This window comes from Neodiprion lecontei, chromosome 2, assembly GCF_021901455.1.
Source record: "Neodiprion lecontei isolate iyNeoLeco1 chromosome 2, iyNeoLeco1.1, whole genome shotgun sequence".
Taxonomy (NCBI): Eukaryota; Metazoa; Arthropoda; class Insecta; order Hymenoptera; family Diprionidae; genus Neodiprion; species Neodiprion lecontei.
In genome coordinates this window covers 37,827,181-37,854,558 of record NC_060261.1, presented here as the reverse complement: position 1 = coordinate 37,854,558, position 27,378 = coordinate 37,827,181, and the positions used below count along the sequence as shown (strand labels likewise).

Sequence of the window (27,378 nt, the reverse complement as noted above, 5' to 3'; positions counted from 1 at the left end):
CCAGAATCAAATTATCTCGAAGCTAATAGTGTAATTGACAGTTTAAAACCGTCGCAGGAGCTGGATGGCTGGCGCGGAGGATTCCCGGTGGGAACGAAAGCAATTCGATGAAACTAGCTACTCTGGCAACGGGGGAGGGGGGGGGGGGGGTGATTAGCGAATCATCGCGATTTCTCAGACGAATCCACCTCGTGGTATACAACGTGCAAACGCCGCTGGTTCATACAAAAATTACCCGATCTAATATTTGTTTTGACAATTATGACAAATCCCTCCAGCTGTTGATAAATTGCGCGTAACAATTCGGGCAGAAAAAGTTTTGTCATTCCATCGGAAATTAACAATCAGCGAAATATCATCGCGGCGTGAAGTAAATTACGGATGAATATTTATGGGGGGATGAGAATTTACCGCTTGTTAGATGATTATTGAAGTTGTACAAATTCAAGGAATAATCGTACAATCGCGAGGATGAAAATTGATACGAATCCAGCATCCCTAGCCAGAGACGAGACGACTTCTTTCATTTTATGTTATTCCATTTCTGAAAATCGTTTCGCCGGAGAACCCGACTAAGTCTTGTCAGACTTGCGACGCGACGATAACGATTTCCGGGTGACGTTACTTCGAGACGGAAGAAAAGAAGGTAGGTAGGTGGCTAGGTAGGCGGGAAATAGGAAAAATGGGACGAGAACAGTTTAACGCCGGTGAAATTCGTAGATTCAAGAATAGGGAGTAAACGAGGCAGAAAATGTCAGTGGTACACAAGAGAGAGGTGTACTACGATTTTTCGGAATGTTACCCGCGCGCATATTCGTCACCACGCATACTTCCGATTTTATTTTATACTTTCTTCTTCACTCTGGTTCGTTTTCTTTGACATTTCGTCTCCCGCGATACCGTCGATCACCGAGGAATTGAGATCAGAGGATTACCGCTTCGGTGATTCAAATATACTTTGGATCCGGAAAAATCAACCCCATCCACTCGAACGCAACCGGGCTTCTCTTGTGCCGGCAAGTTTTCCGCCTCCTCGGCAGGGATTCGAGTCTGTTGGTTGGCTCTTGCCTGCCAGCTCGGCGCTGCAGGCTCTCGCTAATATTTGAACACAATTAATCTGGATTTAGGTACCCACTTCACTATTTGCACGGCGCATGCTACTTTATTAAAGAGATGCCGGCGGTCGCATTAGCAGCTCACTAATGTAACTGCCGCCGAATTTGCTCGTCTCTCAATTATTCCCTTTATCTGCAGCGATTTCCTATTTATACGTATATGGGATAATTCAGCTCCACCGGTACTTTGCAATATCGACTGCGGGGGGAAGTTTTTTATGAAACAAAACTTCCGCGTAAAATTCAGTTCTCGATATTGAATTTCCGAAATATACAATCGCGTCGCGCTGGATCGTGAGAAACGGAAGAAAAGTTCAAGTCCCGCTCTGTTTGGGTTTTCATAAAGAAATTCCAATATTCTTTAGCAATCTCCTTTCACCTTCTTACATTTTTTTCACCCAAAGTACCGCATTTCTTCGCGATTCAATTTTACGGTGAAAGGAAAACGTGGTGGTATATGTGTGACAAAGATGAAAGACGATTTGGGAGCAAAGCGTGAAACACGTTCTGCGATTAGATCGAGAGGAACCTCACGGCGAGAATATTCGAGACAATGAAGCGCCGGGGAAGGGAGAGAGGATGTATGCACGCATTGTGTAGGTCTACACATACGCCTACGATATAACTATCGAGAAACGAAGGAAATAATGTAGGGAATATTGGTACAGAACTGGTCCGATTAAATATACATCCGTGCAGCGGTGGCAGATATTTTGCATGGATTTACATAACGGATAAAATAGTCCGCGATTCTATTGTTGAAATGTTTCTACGATATATTTTCGCCCGGTGCACACACGTTATTCACATTCAAATATTTCCAGTATAATATTGTTTTAGCTGGACATACTGCCCTGACTACGTACACCGCAGGTATTCCATAACTTTACCGAACGTTCGACGAAAAATTCTTGAAATACGATTGAAATCATTACAGCGAAATTATTCTCTCCAGCAGGCGATAATCGCTGGCAAACTTTTTCCAAGTCATTTCATTCTAGTTTATAACCAATCTATCGACGAATTATCGACGTGGAATTTCGTACTGATTGATGATCGGTGGAATATCGAATGGCTTTTATTTCAGTTGGTGTAATATCCGATAGGTTGATAATCTCCACCAACTGTCCGTATTATTTGACAACGGCATTGTACGAGGATGGTAATTTTTATTATTATATATTTGGACCGCAGCTTTCAAACTTTTTTCCCGCGGTATAGTCGGGACGGCGTTTTACAGTTTGAGCAAGCAGCGCGACGCGGTCGAGGGGAAAGTTCGACGTTTTATTTCAGCGAACCTCCCGCCAGCGTGTCATGTTCTTTGAACCGTAACTTCTATGTGCAAATATCCCGCGGAATTTTCACGAACGAATAAACGAACGAACGAACGAACGAAGTATGAACGGTAGAGCGCACACGTGGCAAGCTAGTCGAGAGCTGATAAGCCGCAGGAAGTAACGCTCAAAATTTCGCTGCTCAGCTATCCGGCTGCAGTACGTATAATAATATTTGAGGAATAAATAAGCTCGGGCTCAAGGAATCGAGACATCAAAAGCCTCCGATAATACCTAATTCGTTTGGTAAGATCAAGAAAATATTTTCGCCTGCCCGTATATAAATTTACGGAGCTGCATGTTAAGTGTACTCGCCTATTTAGAATTCAAAGTCGTGGTGTTTCAAAGCTGGCGATTAACGATTGAAGAATAATCATGACCGACCATTATTTACATATAATATCCCTGAAGCGGATTCGCATTCCCTGATATCCCCCCCCCCCCCCTCCCTTCCCAGCTTCGACTTCCGCTTTTCCGTAAACGGCAGCAACGCTCTCTCCGTAATTTCCACCTTTCGTACCCCACCGTTGATCGATTTTTAACCCGGTTCCGTTATTCGACATGAAATTTGGAGGGTAGACAGGTTAATAGACGCCCGCGGCTCGGCGTTGATGCCGCGGGAATGGCGTCCCGACGCTTCCGGCAAGGATCGACCCGCGGCGCACAGTCGGAGAAGGAAATGCCCGAGACCACGGCAATCAGCAGGGTTTTTCCTTCCACTTCGGAATTCCACCCCCTTCCGCCCCCCTCCTGCGACGGGCACTTCTTTCATCCCCCCCGCATCTCGTTCCCAGCTCCTGAAACCCCGATCCCGACGGTCTCTAAGCTCTCGGCTCGTCCAAACTCAACCCCTTGTCCCATCGCTATCCGATGACCCGTGTTAAATCGGCCATTACCCAATTGCTACGGTACATCTTTCGGCCGGCACCCTGCAGGACTCCGATTGCCGTTGATGTGTTTCGCCACCAGAAACGCGATTCTCATCTTCTTTGGTATTCAGACCGCATTGATTCGCCTCATAGAGTTAGCTGGCTGGCATACAACGCATTCTCTTCCCTTTGACAACAGCTTCGGATCACTTATATGATACACGACACCGCTCGTCTCGTTGTTCAATTCAGAAATACCCCGTGTTTGCGAAAATCACTATTAAACGTTTCGAAAGTTTTTCAAGCAAGGGCAATTTTTTGATGATCAATATTTTGCTCAATGATAAAGCATCGGTATATTATGCTAGCTTTACCATTAATATACAAATATTTTTTTAGGAGCCAATCAAAAATAATTTAATGTCAAACGTCAAGCGTTTTTGTTCACAGCCCTGAGGTTTAGGAAATCGAAGTATTCAACTTCGAGCTATTCTAAATAGATTTCTGCAGCGTCGTACGTAAAGAAGATGTGCAGGCCTGATTATAGAACGAATGCGTGTATTTCGGCAGACTAAAGTAAATGCTGTCGAGAAGTTATACTGAATTTTATTATTTGAGTAATTTTGTGTTATCTTCTAAATTACACATGTTCCGGACTACATTGTCCCTCTCACAAATTATAAATTTAAAATGCATATCTAAGATGTATCAATCAACTTGCCAGTTGGCTTCATTATGCAACGAAATTATTACACTTGTGTATAAACATACCAGCGTTTGTCTACAACGGTACAATAAGGTATTGTACGATCTCGGAGTTTTTATTACAAGCGAAATGCGAGAGAAAGCTGTGTACAAAAAAAGCCACAATGCGTAGCGCAGTCGTGTATTCGAAACTGATTGTGAGATGAACGTAACACGATATAATCTGATAAGAATAAGAGGAGGAAAAGATGGAGAAAGTTCGCGACAATATTATAGGCAGATCGTAGAACGACGATCGAGGCGAGATTGCGCGTCAGAAGAGAACAATAAGAAAGAAATAGACAAATAAAAGAAGGCAAATTCTTGAAGGATCATGATCGAAGGTGGGCGAGAGGTGACGATGTCTTTCAGCGAATTTTACGGCTGGTGGAAGAGCCACACACGGCGTAATTGTTGGAAACTTGTTTTTCATGGTTATCACTTGTTTTTTGCACTAGACTCGTAAATGTCAGCCACCAGGGATCCGCCCTTGGCGGTTTTTCTCGCGTCTGTTTCCTTCCTTTCAAAGACTGCGCAGAAAAAAATACGTCTCAGTTTTTTTTACCCCGTTTCCATGCTGTCATCCTTCCCTTATTGTAAGGAAGAGGCGATACGTTTATTATCTTTGAAACTTTTCTCTTCGTTAAGATTAACCAGTTAACGCTGCTCGTGTATAGAATAATACGGTTTGCGCTGGCGTCTGGAAGCACAGTGCATCCACTTTACCATTGCGAAAAGCGTCCTCCAACTACTACTCATAAATAGGTCCAGGGTAACACTGCTGCAACAGCGGAAGAATGCTTCGCCGGAATAATTCAGCCTTCGTGTGTTTTTCGTACTGTTTTTTTTATTTACTTAATAAATAGTTCGTTTAAAAATCAACGCAATGACAGCCCGACGTTTCGACGTCGAAGACAGATTTTATTATAGAAAGAGTAAAAGAAAAATGGAAATTATTCTTTATCGTAACACAGAAATATATTTTTATATTCGTTTAATTGCCCGCTAAAGATTGTTGAAATAAATATATCGTTCTTGAATTTAACGAGGCTTTTTTCTCTGTGTGGTTAATGAAACGCACCGTAATTGCGTTTTGTTTCGAAGTTGACTTGAGAAATTTGTTGAGAGGTAAGCTGTCCCTTACTCGAGGAACTCGGCGAAATCCGAGTAAAAGTTGGCGGAACCTTGTCGATATCAATTATTATTGTTTGAGGTTATATATCCGCGGTACATACGCATATACATAAACATGTATGAGAACGCTCTCTCGGCGCCTTATATTCGCGTTCAGACTTCGAGGAGGGTTTAGTATTGTTGCGAACCGTCGTTCGGACATAACAGAGGCGCCGGCGCTCGATATTGAAATTGTAATTTCAATATCTTGTGTCCAAAACACACTCAATATCGATGCATCGATAACCGAAAGACTCTCTAGGTGCAAGATCCGAAAATCAATTTAAATAATACAATCGTATATGCCACAGAGATATAGAACGGAATAGAATTTTGCGATAGCAAATTTTTTCTCAATTATGCCAACGGTATACAAGAGAAAGTGAAAACAAATTACCTTTATATGCAAAAAAAAAAAAAACTACAACATATATTACAGTACTTATTCACGGAACGTTGAATAATAATCTAAATGCATTGAAGGTTTGAAGTGTAATTTTGTCAAATTAAACAACCGAGGGTGCGGCAATACCCTGCTGTCTGTACAGTTGCCTAACGAAAGGAAAATTAATTAACACAGAATAAATAAGGTATTTCTCGCGAAGAGGTAGGTTTGTTTAACGCTTCGCTAGTCATTTCCTCTAATGTACCTACACACACGTTCTTTACTAGGAAAAGATAAATTCTGAAGTTAAGCGGTGAGACCACTGTAAAAACAAAAGAAACGCGTTTTTTTACCCACTTTTTTTTTGGTTGGAAGAAAAGGTGATAAGATAATAATATTTAAAGAAGTTATTACGCGTATATTTAAGTATAATACAAAAAGTTATTATAAGAAAATGTTAAAAAATGGCGACACTGGAGTTGATTTTTTTTTGCATTATATTCAAATATATGCCTGATAACTTCCTCGAATCTTACTTATTACCTTTTTTCCATCCAAAAAAAAAATTGTGCATTTTTTAGGGTTTGACGGTGGTGTTACCCCTTAATTTCGCACGCTTAAGATAACGAGATACATGTCACGTTTACTCTTTTGTTGCGTGAGTATCGGACGTCACGTAAACTCCTGCTGTACTAACAATAAGTAAAAGATTACAGAAAGGTACTTGGGTTCGAATAATATCGATATTGATTAATCCTCCGTTGGCCGTGTGCTGTCTTGTATGCGTCGGTGGCCATCGTATACAAATTCATCCACAGCTGTTTTTACCCACTTAAAAGAAAAAAAAAAATACCTCCCTAATCATTTGGGTACGTATTTTGAGGTTTCTTTTTGATTTGCCGATAGTTAGGTTGAGACAATATTTAGCAATTTATAATACTTACAAAGTAATTAAGAATAAGAAATCGAGTCGAGTGACCATTTAGCAGAAAGTCAGACCGGACGAATTTGTATACGTTGGCCAGCGGAGGGCTCAAAGTAATAATGACTATATTTAACATGTTGGCATTATAATAGACAGGTTGTTGACATGAAGTTCGGACTGCTATTGTTACACGAGTGGATTGAAAATGATTGAGAATAACTGGCGAGTGAAGACGTCTGATCTGTTGAAGGGTGCGTGGAAAACCAAAGTTATTTGAAATAGAAGAAAAGCTCGAGAGAGGTAAAGGTTGTGGGAAAGGGTGGAGAATATACAGAACAGGGTCGCAAATTAGCAGGATGCGGACGTAAGAAAAAATACAGCTTGGTAGGTAATTGAAAGGTCGAACATAGCATTAAGGATAGGAAACAGAAGGACCTAAATGAAAGTTAACAGGAAGCATTTGAGAACCATATGTGTGGTTGTAAACTATCTTTTAAAATCCAGCGAGAATTTTGCGACGCAACACCGCACGCATACGCGTATTCGCATCTGTACCTAAATGCGAACGCATTCGGTGAGAATCGAATTTGGAGTATGTACGCAGGTATTACAAGATACGATGAAGCATCCGCGCGTTTCGCGTATCGAATATCAAACGAAAGAACATCAGATATCCGGGCTTCTCCCGTTAGAATTTACGTAATTGCATTTTATCAGAAGTATCGCGCGACGCTCGGCTACTCGGATATTCCAGAGGCTCTCTCCAGCTACCAGCCGTTTATAGTCCGGCGTTAACTCGTCTTGCCTCTCTTCTGAATATCCAATATCCCAGACACTCGCCGTATTATTATATACTCGGCGCGGGGTGACGCGAAACTCGGGGTCATCTCGCCAAATAATCGAGCCGGCGCTAAGCCATCGCTGAGCGAGGTGGATCCCCCCTCCCTTCGCCCCTGTTCCACGCCACTTCCGCTCCGTTTGGCTCTTCTCGAATTCTCCTCTTCGCCAGGGTGAAACACGAAACAAGGAGAACGCTTCCGACGACGTGACTCTCCTGATCGAGCGGATGGAACGTTTATCGAGGAAAAAAATACCCCGTTGTCTCCTGGGTCACTTCTCATCGGAATACGCGACGCGCCTTTGCGCCGAACGTTTTCATCCGAAAGGGTTTTACCTGCGCTGTTTTCACACCCACTTCCGGAGAAACGCTTATGGAAATTTTTTATAAAACATTCACACTGTCGGTGGAAAAAGATACATTTGTTTTTACAAATAGTGTCGTCGAACAAGATGACGGAGTGATTGTAATAGGTTCGATAATGGAATGGAATGTTGAAAGAAGCTTCGCGTCATTTTTTCGAGAGAATGCGTCTTTTTAACCCAACTTATATGACGCTGAAGGATTTGACAATTATGAAATTTACTGGTAATGCTCAAGGCTCAACTCATTAATCTTTTGTTGCGCGAATGCACTCGTGTGACATTTAGTTTACGAGTTTTTTCACGATTCTTTGTTTTAAACCTCAAAGGGTTAAAAGATTTTCCTGACATTGTCTCTATCCGCATTTTGCTGCTGCGTGGTATAAATTGATTAAAGATAATTTCAGATGAAATGGAGTGCAAATTCTGTTGTTGTTTTTCCTACCTTTACTGACATAAAGTTCTACCAGTTTCTCGATACCAAGACGTCCACTTCTTCGCTTCGCGTGGCCAAAGATCCTGTAACATAAAATTGGTTTCATTACGTACTGGATAAATTTAATCAAGGGTACGTAAACTTCAATCCACCGTACCTGGTGCTTATTTCGGTTTGCGAGATTAAGAACGAGGCAATTTACGCCAGACGAATAAAGCTAGTCGCTGGGTATGAATTGGATGACAAAAAAATGGGCGATAAATTGTTTTTCTGCCTGGTGATTCTGGCGTAGAACATTCGTGTCTTGGCGTCCCTCGATCAGACTTTGAAACGTACGTGACTTATCGGCTGTCATTGCTGACAGAATTGAACGGTTGATCCCGAACCTGACCGGATTGTACAAGTTCCGTATGAAAGCTGCCAGGGCAGCAGAAAGGACGAAAAATGTTGATCCTGAAACTGAGAGTTGGCAGGCCGGAAAAGCTCGAAGGACGCGCTTGCGAATCGGTAATTAGAAAAAATTCAACCGCGGTCAGTGAAGCTTTGAAAAACATTCTCTGTCACGGTATAAAAGGTGTTTCTTTGGTGGAAAAGTTTACAAGCGTGCCGGGTGTTTCAGGACCGTTCATTCCTCGCGCATTTCCACCCTCGCAGGTCGCGGTTCCGGAGGAACAGAGACAAGCGACAAAATTTTCCCCGAGATATTCTCATCCAGCTCCTCGCCTCGCGCTCGCTTTTATTTTATATACTTACTCTCCGGTCTGGCTGTATACGTACAAGCGCACGTATATTCTTTCGGTTTCGTACCGGGGATCTCCTAGATAAAAGCTTCGGGCATCCGAGACAAAGGCATACCTAGTGCTCCCGGGCACGTTGTAGGTTGAGGCGACGTAGACGACGCGGCAGTGGCGCTTGATGCACGCTGGCTTGGCGAGGTCGGGCGGTAGGAAGCTATATTGGATCCCGAAGTCCGCACTCTCGCATCAGGCTGAGCGCCGAGTGGCAAAAAACTACCTCATATTTTTCACCCCCTCTCTCTTTTTCTTCTTTTCTACCGAGCGCGCACTCCGGGCCAAAAATCCACCTCGCGGAATCTGCAAGACGCGGACGCGTTGCTCGGATTCCGCGACTCTGGACATTCCTTGAAAATATCTAACCAACTTTTAGAAATTCGTATACAATTTCTGTCTGTAAAATTGATAATGCATACATTACTCGACATTTACCGTAGCTAAGAAATTGAAAGCGATTGGTTGCGCGTGAATAAAAGAAAAGAAAAATATAAATCTTCCGAACCTGTTCGAGATTGTATACTTTTACAAGTCAGGCTACTGCCGGATACAATGTCGCAGGTACCTGTGCATGGGAATGATTCAAGTTATGCCTGAAAGGTATTCGCGAAAAGATGGAAAAATGGATGAACACAGAAAGGCAATTTCAACCCCCGTAGTATCTTGTGCACGATCCGCAACCTTCAAATTTACATGATACAGGAAAATACGATGGACGAGGCAAAGGCGATAGGAGCAGTTAATATATGTACATCGATACTGTACATATACGTATACATAGAGTAAGATAATTGATTGGACGTGAAGGTGGTGGGCACTTTGATAGAAGGTATAGATAGACGACAGACTAGCTCGAGGTAGACTTCAAAGTGGGTGCAAAATTTGATCAGGTACTCGTCCTGCGCCGTCTAAAAATATAATCAAACTCCAAGAGAGGGTCCGGGGGTGCAGGAGCCGTGTTGCACGCTAGGTTGACTTCTATTTTTGCCTTCGGGGTCTATGAGCCCCTTTCATCTTTCTCCTATCACCCCCGACACGTCGCATCGCGCCGCTGCCTCCTCCTTTCCTTTCCATTCCTTTCCTTTCCTTTCCTCTCCCGGCACCCGTCGCGCTGTTTTCTTCCGTGCTGTATAATGCTATACCGAACTACAAGTGTAAGTGCCACCGTACGTATAAGGTATGCTGCATATACCCGGCGATGTACCGACTCACCCTCGCGCCCCTCCAGCGAGGGGCGTAAATTGGAGCATAAAAGGTGACATAGAGGGTTGATAACGCGGGCCGCACGATAAGAAGTTTTTCAACCCGTAGGTATATGCGCATAGTTTATTCGCCCGTTCCCAGGTGTCACGTGACGAGGCAACTTTTATTTCACAACAACTTTCAACCGGCGCAGGCTTCCCTCACACTCTCCGCGATACACGTAATTCCGGAATACCCGCATGTGAGCAGCGAGGTCCTCGGGTTTTGTACTTCAAGGTCTTTACCCTTCGGTAACGGAGGGTCGCCCTCGCCCCGGAACTTCGGCTTCGAACTGCGGAAATGAAACCGTTCTCGCGAATCCCGTCGCCGTCGCGGTAGCGAAATTAAAATGAATTTTGAGGTTGCCAATAATTCAACCCCTACCGGGATGTAAAACCGCTTTGCCGAGTGTTCCGCACACCCCCGCGAAACGTTAGGAATTCAATGTTTCGACCTGAGACGTTTTCCACCATGACGAGTACATGTAAAAGAGGTAAGTAGGAGGGGCGTAAAAGAGGTTGAATCAGATCCTGGTCCTTGGGCAGATTTAAAACGTCCCTTCGCCTTCAATTTCAAGCTCAACTCTGCGCCGAGTGGCGAGCGCACACCCCCGTTTATAATGTACCCCCTCAATACTTGGAATCACAATGGCAAATCCATCCCTCGAATGGTCCGAGAAAATCTACGGGGCCATCAAAGCGGCCAAGGATCATTGTGCGGAAAGTCTTGTATTATAGGTATACGTATATCCCGCGTCAGATTTCCTTATTGCAAGGTACGCGGTCGGCAGCCCAGGGTAGGCTTTAGCGGCCAGACCGCATCCGTCACGGGGCTTTACGGGCTCTTCCTCGGTTCCCGCAATGCTTTTCAATATCAGCGCCAACCTCCTCGGCAAGGCGCGAGGAAAGGCACGAGCTTCGAGGCTTGCGACGTCTTGCGCGAGGCGCGAACGAGGGGCGGACGGGAATATCGCGGGGATGATTTTGTCCTCGGTGTTTCTCGCCCCGGTTGTTTTTAACACGAGCGTTCGAGAAATTTCAGGATCGGCTAATCTCGGCTCCCCGGAGGCGAGGCGAAGCTCTCAACAATAAGTGGCGCGGTTGACAAGTCGGGAAACTCCGGGAGGGATAAAGCGTAAGTCCGCTTAAACTAGGACTTCGGGGCAAGAGTTTCGGTTCAGTTCGACGACGAGACGGACTTGCAAATTAAGGGTCGAATTGAGATTCAAATGGTCTCTTACGGCCAATTTCGGGAGGCGGTAGGTATTGTCTGACGCTGAGTGACCATCTCAACCGCGGAACGTAACCGCCGCAAAACCGCAGTCTTAGCTGCCACAATGGTCGAATGATATCCGGTAATCCCACTCCGTTGTATAATCATGCCCGCCCAAGACTACCGCGCCCCCATAACCCGCCCCTGCTCTCCGCCAATTACAAAGCCAATCTACCTCGACCCAAGAATCTTCGTTGCCCCGCAGCTTCGTAGCTTCTCCTCGTAGGCGATAGCGGACAAATCCTGGACCGACGGCTGCACGTTCATCCTCTTCCTCTTCCTCGTTGCCCTGTCCCTCGACCCCTTATAGCTCAACAGGCAAAGTTCCCGCCTCTCGCGATATCCCGGAACGCGATTCCTCCCGTCTTTTTTCAACTCTCGAAATGACGTGACTGCTGCGTGTCTTCGGAGTACGTGGAACAGCGAAAGGATGAAAGGCGTGAATAAACTAGGTGGAAAAATGATAGGTATACAAGGTATACGGTTGCGTTTCCTCCGTGAAATGCGAATCGTGAAAACGGTGCAGTAAATTTGACAAGGAATACGGTTATCCCTGTGGCTCTGAATTGACGTTAGTGTCACTCGAGCGACCCTGTAAAATGCCTTGCAAAGGTGCGGAAAATTCGTTCTTGTCATCTTTTCAACTTCAATATAACGGTCCTAGTAATATTGGTTCGAAGGTACCGCGCGAGCCGTATACCTTAAGGGGGGGGTAACGTATTAAATTTTTTTTTTTTTCAATTTTTTTTTATTTTTCTAATTGATTGCACAATATGTCAAGAATATTGTGTTAAAATTTCAAGTCGATTGAAGCAAAATTGAGGAAGTTATGAGTAAGCGTCCGTTGCTCCGGGATGAGGTTTTATACCTGACCGACAGTTACGCGACGCGCTCACCCGGCCCAATTAAAACCGAACGGGTCTGTTCAGGTAGAGTCAAGAATATTCGAGGCATGGTATATACATCAGTTAAACACTACGCCGTGCTGAGCAGTAACAAGTGACGCTAAAATTTTGACTCTGTTTTCCTTCAATTCGTACATCGAAAGTGTTACTTTGTTATCGTTCGTGTTCGTACATCGAAAAATGCCCCGAAAAATGCCCCGAAAAATTAGCCAAAGTCTGTCAGTGGCACCGCTACAATCGTTGAAATTGCAGCTCATGTAGCTGCATGTACTTTCAATGAAGGTTCTTTTGCGTTGCTGGCCTTTATGCAAGAGATGCACATCCCGACAGGGCCAAGTTCTCACGAATGGGCACGACAAGCTGACGAGTTGCGAATTAGTAAAGCAGAGTAGCAAGCAGCGCGTGACAGTAAAGAAGAAAGAGTTTTGCGTAGACAAATGCAAAAAGATGCTCTAGACCATCTTGATGGAAGCCTTTTGCTCTACGGACCTGGCATCGACGACTCTGTGGGAGTATAGAAAAATTATCGAATTTTATGTTGAATTTTTCAGTACGCAAAACTCTAAAGCGTTTTTCTGAGACTTGTCATTTTTGAAGTCCGTGCCCACCATAACTAAAAATCTACTGGACCAATCGTTTTGAAATTTTGCACAGTGTTTCTTCACATTATTCACCAGGTATTGTCGGGAGCTTTTTTTTTTTTTTTCAATAATTATCAATTTTACAACAACAAATTAGACGTTTTTTTTAGCGAAAATCTGGTTTTTGGCTTCCAAGTGCTACGAAAAATCGAAAAATCGAAAAAAAAAAAAATCCTCCCGTGAATACCTCGACAAAGATCTCCTTTAGCAAATGCATTTTGATTTTTTCGTTTCACATGATTTGGTTGCGAGTTATGATGGGCACCGCAAAACAACTTTTTCTCGAGGCGCCTCCGGAGATTCATCGTCAGTCGCTCAATTTTTGATATTTTGCAATGAAAATTTAGGGAAATATTGTTCAGATGTTACATTATCATGTATGGATTGCCTGAATAAACTAACACCATCCGTATTGCCAAAAAAAAATCTTAAAAACATGCTTTTTTTTCACCGAATTAACCTTACCCCCCCCTTAACGGCGTATACGTGACCCGGAGATCGCTTATCGCACGCGTCTGCTATCCAAGTTGTGGATATCTCACGTGGGGTCAAAGGTTTCGAATAATCAAAATTCCGAGTGACTCTGATTCACTGAGATAAGATTCCCTCACGGTGTTGGGCTGATTCGTCTCGGAAAATTTTGAGATACGGAATCGTTCGGCGATTCAACCGTACGGACAATTTTCAACACGGCGCTTAATCCGAATGATTTACGATTGGGAATAACGACCGGCTCTTCCTCTCCCAAAATTTTAGCGACACACGCGAAAGAGACGCAAGCTCGGCGAACGAGCCCTTGGCGAGAATGGAAATCGAGTCGGCGATAGGGTGAAGCGGTGAACTCCTGAAACAAGAGTCGACAGTTTGAATCCCCGGGAGTGCCATTAGGAAGTCGTTGGTCGGCCGTTGCCTATCTCGCGTTATATATCTGGCCCATGTAAATCGCAGCGCGTCGCTAACGACAGGCTGTAGTGAAACTTTTCAACCGGTGAAACCATCGGCGGTCGAAACTCGCCCAAACGGCACTCGATAGCTCCGAGCCATCACGATGATCGCGCCAGGGGTACGTAAGCTGGGAATCCGGGGAAACATGGGTCCCGGGAAAAAAAAAAGAAACGCCCTCCGTTAAGATTTCGATACATCCCCGTGGCGGTGATATCGGGACTCCGGCCGGCGCTGCGCGCTTACCTCGTTTTTTCCGCAGACGATTTATGGGATTGCAGGACGTACGGGAACCGACTATCCCTCTCTCTGGAAGTAATGCCTCACCCTCTCTTCCTCTTCTCCCTTCAGCCAGGCGATACGCGACGATCTCTTTCGATCGCCGCTTTCTTTTCGCTGAATTTTCACCCGCCTATCTGTGCCGCACGCATGCATTATATATACACCAGACGACGCGTCTCTCCGCGCAGCAGCACGGGTTGCGGAACACCTCCGCGGCGTCGCTTAAACTTATAGAAGTTCGCCCCGCGGTACCGAGGTGTATCGCAATAGCGAAAGTAGATACCCACCTAGCCCGGAGGGAATGGCAGCTCGGGTGTTCGTAGAACGGGGACGTTTCATAGCGTAGTCGGTGAGGGGTCGGGGTGTGTCGGTGTCTCGGCGGGGATGAGGATCGGAGGGGCGAGGGTGCCGGAGAAGGCAAGACGACTAAACTAAATTACAAAAGTTACAGCCAACGCTCTCCGGAGCTCCGACCATTCCGCTCTTTTTTCGCTTTACTTTTATTGCGATGAGCTTCGCGCCGTCGGAGTGGAGGCATTTTAATATGCAAGACGCGAACGGTGCAGGACAATATGAGGGAGAAATGGATAGGAAAACGGAAGGCGAGGAGGAGGGGAAAAGAGCGGCGGAGAAGTGGTGGGAGTTTGTCATGTCCGGTGTGGAGATGACAGTTCCGTTTGTCTTAAACTTTGTTGTCTCTGTGGCGCGGTGAGGGGGGAGGGGGGGGGGGGGGGAAGATCAAGACGTGACGAAACTGCGGTATCCATTCACCCGGTAATGAGATTCACCGGCTCCTCCCCCGCCCCAAGAGTCAATATTACCACCGCCCCCCGTTACGCGAGGTCGTCGAGGGCTAGTCGCTGGAGTGGGAAAAATTCCAGGACCCGGAATAGCCGAGTCCCGACTTTGAGGACCAATTTGGCTCCTGATCGCTAAGAGCTTTATCGAGGACATGCCATATTCGGGCTCGGAATCGGGTCCGGCTGGTATATTTACCGTTGTGTCCTTGTCAAAATACGATCGGGCTCGTGAAGTCGAAATTAAACATCGGTCAACTCGACCGTGTGTCCATCGTAAAACAATCGGCTGCAGGTCATATTTGCCTTGGATCTATGGGTCTCCTCTCCGCGAGCCTCGATAAGCCCGGCTTCAAGATTAGCCGAGGAATCTCTACGAGACACGTTCGGCACATCTGGACTCGGGGACAGAATATCCCTTAAGCTGGAGACGAGATCCGCGCGAACAGAGAAAGGTGAGAGTTGGCTGCACCGAGAGGAGCGGTTTAATTGGCACCGCACTCGCGTTGCGTTGACACTGGTGAGCCGATTGTATAAGCGGTTAATTGGCGCGTCCAGAAGCCGGCTGAGATTGCGAGGAACTCGGGATTTCGAAGGCGAGCTTCAATCTTCGAGTCGCCTTCGATACGGGGTAGAAATATTCTCTCGAAAATAGAAACGACGGTTTGGATAATGTTGACATTGTCCGCGGGTCTCGATTCAAGCAGTTTATTCCTTGTCAGAGAAGTTATACGAGCGTTGCGCAAATTAAATGAAACTTTATACTGTACTTTATATATGTATGTGTTATACAGTTACGATATAACGACTGCAGTTAGTTTGCAACATTTGAACTTGGACAAAACGTTGTATCATAATTCTACGGTGAATTTAATATCATTTAAAGCTTCTGTGCATCAAGGCAAAGTCGTAAACGTATAAAAATGGGCTTCTGCCACGCGTAAAAAAACAAACGAACGATAACTGTTATTCAATTTGTTTTGAACGGGTTAAATCACAATTTTAAATCAAGTCAAATCGTTAATTATAACGCAGAGATTTAATCCTGCAAATTAAAATTAAGGTGTACGTACAAATAAAAAAATTTGAGAATCTAATTGGATTTAATGCATCTCGAAATGTGAACATCAGTCACATCCTTCTCGAGCTTTCGGTTGCAGGCAATAACGCGTTTCGGCGAAGCTTTAGACTGTGCGGTACAGGCTTTAGCCAAACGCTCTCGAGGCACGGCAGCGTGATTGCAGCCGCCAAATTGGCCGAATATGATTAACCGTTCCGTCCTTCGGGAGACGCCTGTATTCGGGAGGCAGCGAAGGCATCGATTCATCAAGTGGATTGGTTTACATCTACAAATTCATTCTGACTCGTGTTCCGTCAAAGATCGCATTGGCAATGGGTATCGGCTGCGTACAGGCAGCCTATCGATCTACGATATGCAGGCATCGGAGCCGGTCCGTAAGAAATGTCTGCAGTTTTTCTCCACCGCGCAAAGACTTTATTTCATAGAGAAATATTCGAACGGCATTCGACCAGCAAGAATTCAACGCGCACCGTTCGTATTGCAATTGATCAAGGGAACAATACCTGCAGATCGGCGGTATAACTTCCGACAGATAAGTTTTTAATTGCGAAATTATGCCCGGCAAGAACGCTGCCATAGCGATTCGGTACGTATATATATATATATTGGCGCACTGGTTGTACCTAGCTTGCAGGTATTGACCGGTTTAAGAGGGGAAATAAATTAGCGAGGAAAATCTCGGGTCGCCGAAGGCGCAAAGCGACTACTGAAAATAATGTGACATGGGACTTTAATTCATCGCGTAACTTGGCCGAAGACAAATGTTCAAAGTCGCGACCAGTGGCGAGCGGTGTGAGTTTCAGTTTTATTATCGCTGTCATATTTTCTACGGGCTTTATTTTTATTCGCTCCTTTTTTCCTTTCCGCGCCACAGTTCCAACATTTTTCATAAATTTTTCCCACACCGGGTTACAATCCCGAATCGCGCGTCGATCTTCGCCCCATTTTCACATTCTCAGAAAGTGCGATGCCGGGGATTTGATTGAGCAAGGAAATGCCTCGCGGAGGGAAAGTGTTTTGTCACATTTCCAATACCCTTCTTGAGAGATAAACGCGTTAAATCGACTGCAAGTTCCAATTTGGATTCCCCGACGATTAACCACCCCGAGGCATCAATCCGAGTCATCTATTCAATGACCCAGATCCTAATTATATATTCCCGCGGCATCCTCACTGTTCAAACTTCATTTCAAATTTTATATTGCTCCACGGGGCCAATCGAGAATCGGATATTCGCCGATCCGTCGCAAGTCCGGTTTTTCACCACGAGTTCCGAGCTTTTTCCTTTTACCTTCAAAGCTCACCGTGAAGGGACGCTGAATGCTGTTTGTAACCGCTCGATTTCGGCACGTGTCAAATCGCTGTAGGCCGAGAACACCTTTACACCTTTTCCTCGAAGTCTTTGCCGGCACAAAAGCCGATGCGAAACACGAGGGGACTTGATCATGGCTTCGTTATTTAGGCGAGAGCGCGAGCTGTTTCGACATAAATTCAGCAGGGATGTTGGGGGGAGGGGGCGCGGCGACGCCGACATGCGAAAATAACGTCGACAAGGAATTACTTCCTCCCTTTATTTCGCCTCCTTATTTTATCTTGCTCGGAGCGAGAATTAGGCAACAAACAAAAGGAAGCTCGAGGTGCTCCAGCAGGAAGGCTTCAAGAGCTGCGGAGCCGGTTGTTCGGATGTTGAACCGACAACGTTACGGCCAGGGGCATTTCACCCCTCGGTATTGGCAAGCCTTTTGGGGATGCGGAAAGGCCTGCAGGATCATCTTGGCGGGTGCGCCACCCCCGCATTTTGCTCCGCTCTATGGATTCAATGTGCAGTCGAGCCGAACAGCTAATTTGGAACGTGCGACGACTCGGAATGTTCTACAAGACGGCCCCGTACCCCGGTGGGACTTTCGCCGAGTCTCGGGGGCCGTTACTCAGCGTTGATCTTCGTTCACCCCACCCCCGTCCACCAGCCTCGTCGTCGGCCCGGTTTTCGATGATGCTCGGCCGCCTAGTTGCTATTCAATAAGCGTTCCGCCGAACAGAAGCTTCGTTCGAAACGAGCGGAGAACCTCCGCGGCGTTATAGGTACGGACATGTGTTTGTTGTTTGGAAAAACGGGCTCGTACCTCGTCCGGCATAAAATTCGTATATAAACTGTGAACGCAATAAATTTCCCACCGGATCGCTGGCGTAAGCCGGAATAAAAACAAGGACCAAGGGCAACAACGCGGGAAAAAAATGGGCGGAAGACAAACAATAAGAGCGAACGAGCGAGCGATCATCTTTCGACATCCTGACACGCCACTTCGCGGAAGGGATAGGGATGGTAGTTAATTTAGTTGTCAATAACGGTGGTTCGACTGACGGCAAGTGCCGTACGCCCTGTGTGATTTTCCCTTCCCTCAAAGAGGCCCAAACTCGCCCTCTCTCTCTTTCTCTCTCTCTTTCTCTCTCTATTTCTCTCTTCCTCTTGCTCGTCGACGAGTGGGATAAGTTCGGCTGGCTGATGTAATTCGGCAGAAGGGTTTAACTGTTCGTCAGTTCAAAGGTCAGGTTGGCTCCGCGCTGGTCGGGGAAATGCTGCGAATGGAGTGATAAGCCAAAGCCCCTTCAATCCTCCGGCCAACAACAACACGCGTCTGCAACAGGCAATTCTCGAAACAACGCAAGTCCCATTTCCCGTAACATAAGACAAAAGTTAGCTGAAATTTTCTGACGCGATTACAGGATATGTGGAGAGCGGCCCTCGGCCGTTAGGAATGAAAACCAGCTGCTGAAGTAAAACGAAGTATCACGTCGATAGAAAAGTTGCGAAAATTCAGGCTCGCCAAGTGATCATTTTATACCTGACAGATCCAACGGCCTGTTTCTTCAAGGTGTTCGGAAGAAATCTGGAGTTCCAGAAACTTTCAGGATAACCGACGTACCTTTTCCGTACATTTATACGAAAGCTTCCCCGATTCGGAGAGTATCGCAAAAGCCAGCGGCAGCGATGTAGGAGGTGGTGATAATTTTTTCCCCGTCGTTTTCGTCAAAGTGGAGCTCGGGAATATCAACCCTTTCCAATATTTGCCGGATCAAAGCCCGCTTAAAGCTCAAGTTGCAATCGCTGGCTCTTCTCCTCCAGCTGCGTCGCCATTGGCGCCATCGCTCTATTTCCCGGTTCTCTGTTTTCTCTTTCCTCGACGCGCACTCTGCGCCAAAAGATTGTTCGCACAAAGGCTACTACGCCTGTAACAATCCTCGAGTGATTTTCGAGTGGATGCAAGCCGAGGATTAATAAAAGAGAGAAAGAAGGAGAGCGAGCGTCGCGTTGATAGCTTTAACTGCGGAGTCTGAAGCGGCGCGGTATCTGTCCGTATAATTGTATTGCTATCGAATTAAACGCAGCGTGTGAATCAGAAGTGAATTATGGGAGGACTTTAAACCGGGTCAGTGGTGCACGTCTCGCTATCTTCCAATAGAGATTGATGAGAGAGAGTTCCGTCAAATGGCTTTGGGATTGGCGAGCCGAGAGCAGGATAATCCTTTAATTGTACCGATCAACTTCCACGAGAACATCGCGAAGGCAACGTGTAATATGTATGTGTCCGGGTTGCCAAGAGAGCGGCAAAGAAGCTTTGTACACTCTATTTACCCGGCAGGTATTCTTCCCCAGCTTTTCAGGGAGCCTTCACTCTTCGCTCCTCGGAGTTTTCCACCTCATTCCCTGGAGGCGAAACGCACACAAACACATTAGCCGACGTAGCTAACACAGCTGCGGGAGGTGGCGGCAGACGAGGGGACGGGGACGAGGCAATCGTGGCGGCGGGAGGGGGGGGGGGGGGGTGGGAGAGGAACGAGGAGGGGAGACGTAGCTGCCGGCGGTTTGTTTCTGATCGGCCTCGATCAAGCGGCAAATTCGATCGATGATAGACCAAGGGAAGTCGAGAGTGTGGGAGAGCGGAGGGCGGAGGGTCGACGGAGGTAACGGAGATGGTCGGACTTTCCTCGAAGTAGGAGATGACGACGAAATCGAATTAAAGAAATGAGGCGAGAGAGACAAATGTAAATGCGATTAGGATGGCCCTGTAGCGTGGAGAGGAAAGAACCCTCCGCGCTCTTTCTTTCTGTCGGAGCGAGTCCGCCGTCTAACCGTTTTCTCTCATCGCCTTCCGATCGGCGAATTCCGTTCTACGGAGAATCGAATTATTTAGGCGATGTCAAAAGCAACGGGTACGCGCACCTATGCGGTATGTATGCGATAAAAAAGCCTCGCGAGGATCAACGAACTGCAGGATTCAACCGGGCGTCTATAAATGCGAATATATGTCGATGATTGATGAAAGGGGAGTTCGTCCCCGGGGGTTGGAAAAAAAGGGGGAAAAAATGAAGGTAATTAATTCCGACCTTCACGGTTCGTCTAGTCGCGAAACAAACGAAACCAACTCCAAGTCACCGGATTACCGTACTCGCGGTGCTTAGAGTCGGCTTTCGATGGGTGGCAAGAGGCCCAGGGTAAAAGCCGAAGAGATAATATTACGCTAGAAGAGCAGTTCTCATCCTCTGTCTAAAGCCGCGCGTGAATTCAGACGCTGCACCCCGCCGGCACGAAAGCTGCGGAGAAGTGGGATATGAGACCGGTGAAAACAATGTTTCAACTCCCAAGTAAATAAGTAAGTAACCACCCAGCTCCCGGACCGGCTATAGGGTACAATCTGCGAACGTAAGGAGAAGCCAGGAAGCCAGCCAACTTCTCTCTCCTTGCCGCCTTCCGCCAGCCTGTAGCCCGCGTAATCCCGCGGATTATCTGACAGCTTGGATTTAATTCCATCCTTTTTACTTGTACATACTAACGAGACAAGGGTACAAAAAGGGGGTCTAATGGAGTCGCTTCGTCGTGATGATCGGGCGCGTGGGGTGGGAAAATAAAAATAGAAACGCCCTTGTCATCTCGGGAGAAAATCGAGATGAGTATAATCTCTGAAATTATTCTTGCCTCGCAAGAATGTTTACGTATAAGAACATTAAGCTTCTTGTTGGAGCTGAATTTTGTCTCTTGGTGCAAAAGTATTTCTATTCAAGCGTAATCTGAACATCATATCATCGGACAAAAATCTTTACCGAGCTTTTTCTTTTCTATGCCAGTATAATAAGCGAGTTGAGCCCCGCTTGAGAACAAGCTTAAGTTAGGCACAAATGTAAAAAAAAAAAATCATCAAACGTTGCCCCGTAACGATAGAGAGACTGTAATGTATTGCAGTATCATTTTACGAGATACTTTTCGAGGCATGCATAACGCAGCCGGGGGACTTTGAAGGCTGAAAAAGCTCAAAGTTCTCAGTGCGGCGACGTAGAGCGTGAATGAGGAATAAAAAGAGAGAGAAACTCGTGTTTACAATATAATTATGTCGCGAAACAAACGAAGAGCTGTAAAAAGGTAAAGAGAGGTGACCAGGAGTAGGGAAACGGGGCGAGACGAGTAACCATTGTCGCGTTGAATTTCGTGAAAGACCAGTTGAAAAACAGTACTTAACGCTGCATCGTAGGGGGGGGGCTTAGAGGTTTTATACAGCGAGGACAGAGACCCCCCTCTTCCTCAAAGGCCGACAGGGTGGTTGTTACTTCTCTAACCACCAAGAAACCTGACCCGAAACTTGCGCAAGCCAGGTTGAAAGCTCGTCGCACTGCGGCTAGTAGCTGGACAATGCCATTCCTCGTTTGCCCAATGCAGAGTCCACCTTTGTAACTACCGCGTTGAAACAACTCAGCGCATCGCCTTTTACTGTGTTCCTCACACCCGCCCGCCATGGCCACTAAAGCCCGTTGGAAACTGCAGCGATCGCTTCTTTCGCCGAGAATTACCTGCGGCTATTGCGAGAAGAGCGAGTAACGCGCGCGAAGGAAATGTTGCGATTCAGTCAAAGCTGTAAGCTCGCTTCTCATTCTTTTTTTTAACCTTCATCTCGGTTTTTCACCGGCACAGATTTTTTCTTCGAGGTGGTGGCTAGTACCGTCACTTGAATTGCCGTAGTTTCGTGCTGAGTTTTCCGTATTGTCAGTTCTGATTGGAATCGCTCCTGGGACCCCCGGGGCTTTTTCAAAATTTCCCAGATCCCCCAGCGCGTGATATTGCGGGATGATTTCGGGGAATTGTGCGTTTCGCCCCGGGCAAAACGCTGTCACGCCGGTAACGTCTCGCGGTTTTCTACACGATATTTATCGGTCCGATTTCGCGAATACAGGCGTGTGAGAAAGGTGTTACACTCGCCCACGCTCGTAATTCTTGCGGGATTTTCATTTCCGTTTTTCTCCCCTCCCCTCCCTCTATTCTTTACCGTTGTATTCCGCGTACATTTTCATCGCCGCATTCGCGCGTGTAAGGTTCGCTCTGACCGCAGGGTCAAAGGGAAAATTACAATTAATGCAAATGGTCCCGGACTTCGGTAAGCGATTAGAGAATGTACCTGTAATTTTTCGTCTCATTCAAGGACCGGCAATTTGTCCTCATCTTCTAATTGCGCGCTGTACCGTCGAATCAACCAGGTTGTCGCGTATCCGGCACGTTTACCGCGCTCAAAAGGCGGAAGGCGAAAGCCGTTTCTTACTATTTACCACGACCTTCCGGCAGCCGGTTTTCCCTGACTTTGAGACTCCCTTTTCCCCGCCGGGCCGCCTTTGCCGTTCGCTCTGCACTCCCCCGGGGGTTGAAAGGCAGAAATTAAACGGCCCGCGTCACGCCACATCCGGGGCGTCTATGCGTCTAGGGAAAAATCTCTTTGCTTGATAATAGATTCTTCCGGTCTAAGGGAAAAACTGGTTTCCTCTTTTTCCCCGCCGCCCCACCGTCATTATCCCGAATTTATCACTTTCGCGAATCTCTCTATTCCGACTACCCTTTTTGCCTCATCTTTATCGTTCCATTCTTCTGCTTCTCTTTTCTTCCCTCTTATATTCTCTCTCCCTCAACCACAATACCCTTCCGCAAACTTCGAGAATGCCTCAGGGGCTGCAGCGGCGGCCGGATGCTACAAATATTTCCACAACACTTTCGATCTTGTTACACTTCTATCTTTCCTCTCTTTCCTGATTATTATCCGATATCTCGGTAGAGCGAACTTCATACCCACTTTCGATGCGAGTAGGCTGATCCTCCTGCATTCAGCTGAGTTAGAAAAGCTCGACAAGCTTATTGAAATTTTTCATTCTTAAATTCATTGACGCACTTCGTGGCCTTATCATCGCACGAAACAATAAAGTTTTTCGATATTTTTGTTTGGCATTACATGTAGAATTGCGCTTGCCTTGGTATTTTCACATCAGTGATGTGTACGGTTTGATAATAATCAAAACGGGTGAAACTTCACCCTGTCGGTAAAGACTGATTATATGACATCCTCTTAATATGGTTTGACGAGTTTCTTGTTTTAACATTTAATATCATACTTATTTCTACAGTTTTTGTACGGGTATTATATTATACCTTTGTTCTGTTATACATAAAATAATATATCAAAATAGAAACGCGCAAAGAAATTTCACCAGCTTACAATAAATGGAGCTTTGCTTTCCCTCGCTTTGCTCTGTGAACATAACACGAAATATAAAGTACGCCCAGAATGGCGTAACGTGTTTAACGCTGCAGCCCGACTGCACTCTCCTCGCAATCCTCGCGAGTTTTCAGCGCACCGATAGATACACAGGTATACACCACCAGCCTCGTCCCGTCTTTCTCGTTAGCGTAGTTTCTTTTTTTTCTGTTTTTTTTTTTTTGCGCGTCGGTGTCCGTGTTTGTTACGTTAACTCCGTATTACTCCTGCATTTTTTTTTCAATTATTTCTTTTCCATTCGTTCAAACGGATTTTTGCCGTTTTTCCGTCGTTTTAACTTTGCGTAACGAGGTCTTGAACGACTTCTCCGTTCACCATTGTTCGCAACCGCACCGATCAAGAAAACTGCAAACTATCGTTCTTGTTCGCTTTTTTTCACACTCCACTGATTTGACGTAAGCAATTCACTTCCATTAATCCGATAATTATGAGTGTGCATCAACGTTGTTTTTCTGGAACTTTTGCAGGAACGTTCATCACAATGACTTGGAAATGTGCGTAATTCCTTTTTTTTCAAAATTATATGCCAATATTGCTTATGAAACAATTGATTTGAGCATTTTTCAATAACGGTCTAAAATTTTGAAACGAAACGATCCGAATATCTCTAGTTTTTTTTCCGTGACGTTTGGGGTCTAAGATATTTTTCCGTCAGAAAATTTCGAATTCGTAGTCTTCTCGCGTACGGAAGCAGTGATCCAACGATATTGGTTAAAAAATACCATCACGTGATTAAGAAACAGAATAACAGAAATAAATATGCCTAATCTCATCACAGTTTGCGCTTTCGAATTTTGACTGAGAGTTATAAAAGAAAAAATAAAAAAAAAAACGAATGAATTTAAACTGAATCAAGTTGGTTCTCTCTGATCCAACGTTGGTATTGTTTTTTCCTCTCTTTCCCGTTAATTTCCCCATTTGGATCGTGTGTACCCGACGCATCTTCAAGGATATCGCGTCGCACTTGACACCAGGATCGAGGTACCCGAATAAAGTTGAGTGCAAGTGGGTGCTCGAGGGTAATGATAATTGGACGTCTGGCGGCTCGAGTATCCCCGAGTAACGCGTCAGGGTTCGTTTCCATCCCTTGCTCGTCCATCTGTGACGAGTTGGGCCGGTTGTTCGCACCTTCGTGTCGCAGCAAAGCCACGCGACAGCGTGTGACCTCGCGGGGTGGGGGGGGGGAGGGAGGGGATAATCCTGGACCCGGAATACTAGCCGGGATAGGTTGCGGGAAAGAGCTTTATCCCGAACCATGTAACTGGGCAGGTATTCCGTGCGTCGATGTCGTAACTTCGCCCGGCATTTACGGGCATGGCGATGGTTTGGCTCCCGTGGGAGAAAAAGCCCGAGGTCATAACCCCGCCTTTACTTATTGTCGGACCCACGCATCTCATCCTGTATATGTCCATCCGCGCCGAGCTGCCCGGAGACAAAAGCTTTTCGAAATTTGCTGACCGCGGAAATTGTGCAGCGTAGAAATATTGGATAAGATGCATTTTTCGTTATTTATTAATCACTTCAATTTCTTCCAGAATAATCAAATATCGAAAAAATTATAGCTGTCGATAGAAACTTATTCTGTTTTGTTTTAATCGTACATTCTGCTGGTTAAAAATTGACGCGGTAAGAAGCAAGAATATGCGCATTTTTGGAAACTGTTCTTATTCTAAAGCTGTGTGCATTTTGAATTGGTACTGCCAATTTAAAGTGAATCGGTTTATGTTGGATATCCATTGAACCTTTCGAAACAACAACGATGGGCTAGTTTCCAAAGACTATTTCACGAACCAGTGTCCAGAATAGCGCACATAAAAATCTTGTAATATCATCGAACGGATGTGAACCGTTAATGTGGAGATTGTGAGTAAACGGTGAGTATAATTATAGTTTAGAGAGTTGCAAATTAATCCCAGAAATTCACCTGAGAAGTGAATCAAGGAGATGAAAGCTCGGGGTATTCGAGAGATGCAGCTTACAACCGAAGACCGTGTATCTCACAAGTTTAAGCTCCCACATGTGCAGCACTTCGAGTTTAGAAATCAGTCTTCGCAACTCTCGAGGCTATAAAAAGACAAGGAGAAGGAAGATCTTATTGTTAGGACGGGTCATAGATACCCACATCCAAAGCCGCAAGGAGCGACAAGAGAAAGCTTTTAACTCTCGATTTTATCACTTTCTAAAAATCTTTCGCCGCTGGGTGAAAAGTAGGTTATACGACATTTCAATACGCGGAGCGAGCTGTAACGCGTTACTTTACCCGAGCGAAAAAAAAAGGGGTGACATCCACGCTACGGCGACATAAATTCCACGTAGGTATACACGCGACGACGCGCGTAATTCGTACGCGTGCGACTTGGGGCACCCTTGAGAGTAAAAAGTAAATCGAAAACGGAGGCGCGGACTTTACTCTGTTTGGAAAAAGTTGCCGGTCCCGTAGAGCCTCACGCGATCCGAACCAGCGAAGGATTTGCGCCTGAATCTCGATCCCCCTGCGTGTTCACCCTGAGGTATCGAACTCCGCGTGTAGTACATCTATTAGCGTGGTTTTTCCCTGTATCTCATTTTCAATTTTCATCAGTCTTCTTCCCCCGAGTTAGCTATACTCTCAAGTCAGAACCGGCGAATTTCCACCGTTCAACAACACAAAGGCTTCCCTTCTCTCTATGATTCCCCAGTTGACTCCAATGTCTCAATCACCGCGGTCGCGGAATCAGACAGGTATTAACGTTATGTAGCAACCATGCACCATGCACCGTGTACGCTGTATACGTGTGTCGCGTTCACACCAACGGTGAGAACCCTCCGTTTCAAGCACGAGCATCTCTCCCTTGCGAATTGAGGCACTCATCGTCACAGAACCAAAGAGGAAAACCATCGCGTTGGACGACTCATCGTAAAACTGTTGTATCCATTTACCAGACTCACCAGGCACTCAACGCTTTGCACACGCCCGCCGTGTCGGGAAGAGTGCGTTCGTTCGACCAGCGTTTATCGATACTGCGGAACTTTATTTTCTCACTCCCCGTGGTATCGCTTGCATACTCTTTTACGCATTGCGAGAACCTCGGATATTTTCGTCTATTGCCAAGGTCGAATTTCGATTTGGATATTATCATCCTTGAATACACACATCGAACTACTCGGGCAGGGTTACTTCTTTCTCGATTTAATCCAGACTATCCGTGGATTACATCGAAAACTCTTGGCTATTCGAGCGTGACTTCCGTTTCGATTGAAATTTATCCGAACGAATGAAAGTTTTATGAGCTGGTTATAGTTTATTTTTACTGTTTACCGGCTATAAGGATCCGCTGTTGTTCCTTTTGTCCGTCTAGATTCGAGCAGACGAATTGGAAATTAGAAAAAAATTGTCTTGGCGAAGGATTTAACGCTCGAGAAACATGATGATAGCGATGTGTGTATTTCTCTGTGACATAACTGTACGATCCATATATACATGTATATATGTATATTTCCACACCTTACACCCTTATACTCCCTGTATTAAAAAGTTTATAACTGTGAAATAAAAGTTTAAAGAATTTCATTCAACTTTTCCAATATTCTCTCATTAGCGAGAGCTTTTCCCGGGTCATTCAATATTGAGCCGTACTTACCTTCCAGCGAGGCGATATATAAATATGAAAAATGCGTT

The 27,378-nt window shown here is 45.7% G+C and overlaps 1 protein-coding gene and 1 long non-coding RNA gene across 3 annotated transcripts in view; one reads left to right on the top strand and one right to left on the bottom strand.

Moving 5' to 3' along the window:
- The window catches only part of LOC107216470 (glutamate receptor 1), a 157,882-nt gene that overhangs the window by 42,125 nt on the left and 88,379 nt on the right, over positions 1-27,378 (top strand). The gene's annotated exons all lie outside the window — the stretch shown is intronic.
- Positions 1-27,378, bottom strand: part of LOC124292752 — a 156,215-nt gene that overhangs the window by 45,689 nt on the left and 83,148 nt on the right. Inside the window, exon 5 of the long non-coding RNA XR_006902658.1 lies at positions 8,191-8,264. This is a non-coding gene — a long non-coding RNA (uncharacterized LOC124292752). The remainder of the gene's footprint in view (positions 1-8,190; positions 8,265-27,378) is intronic.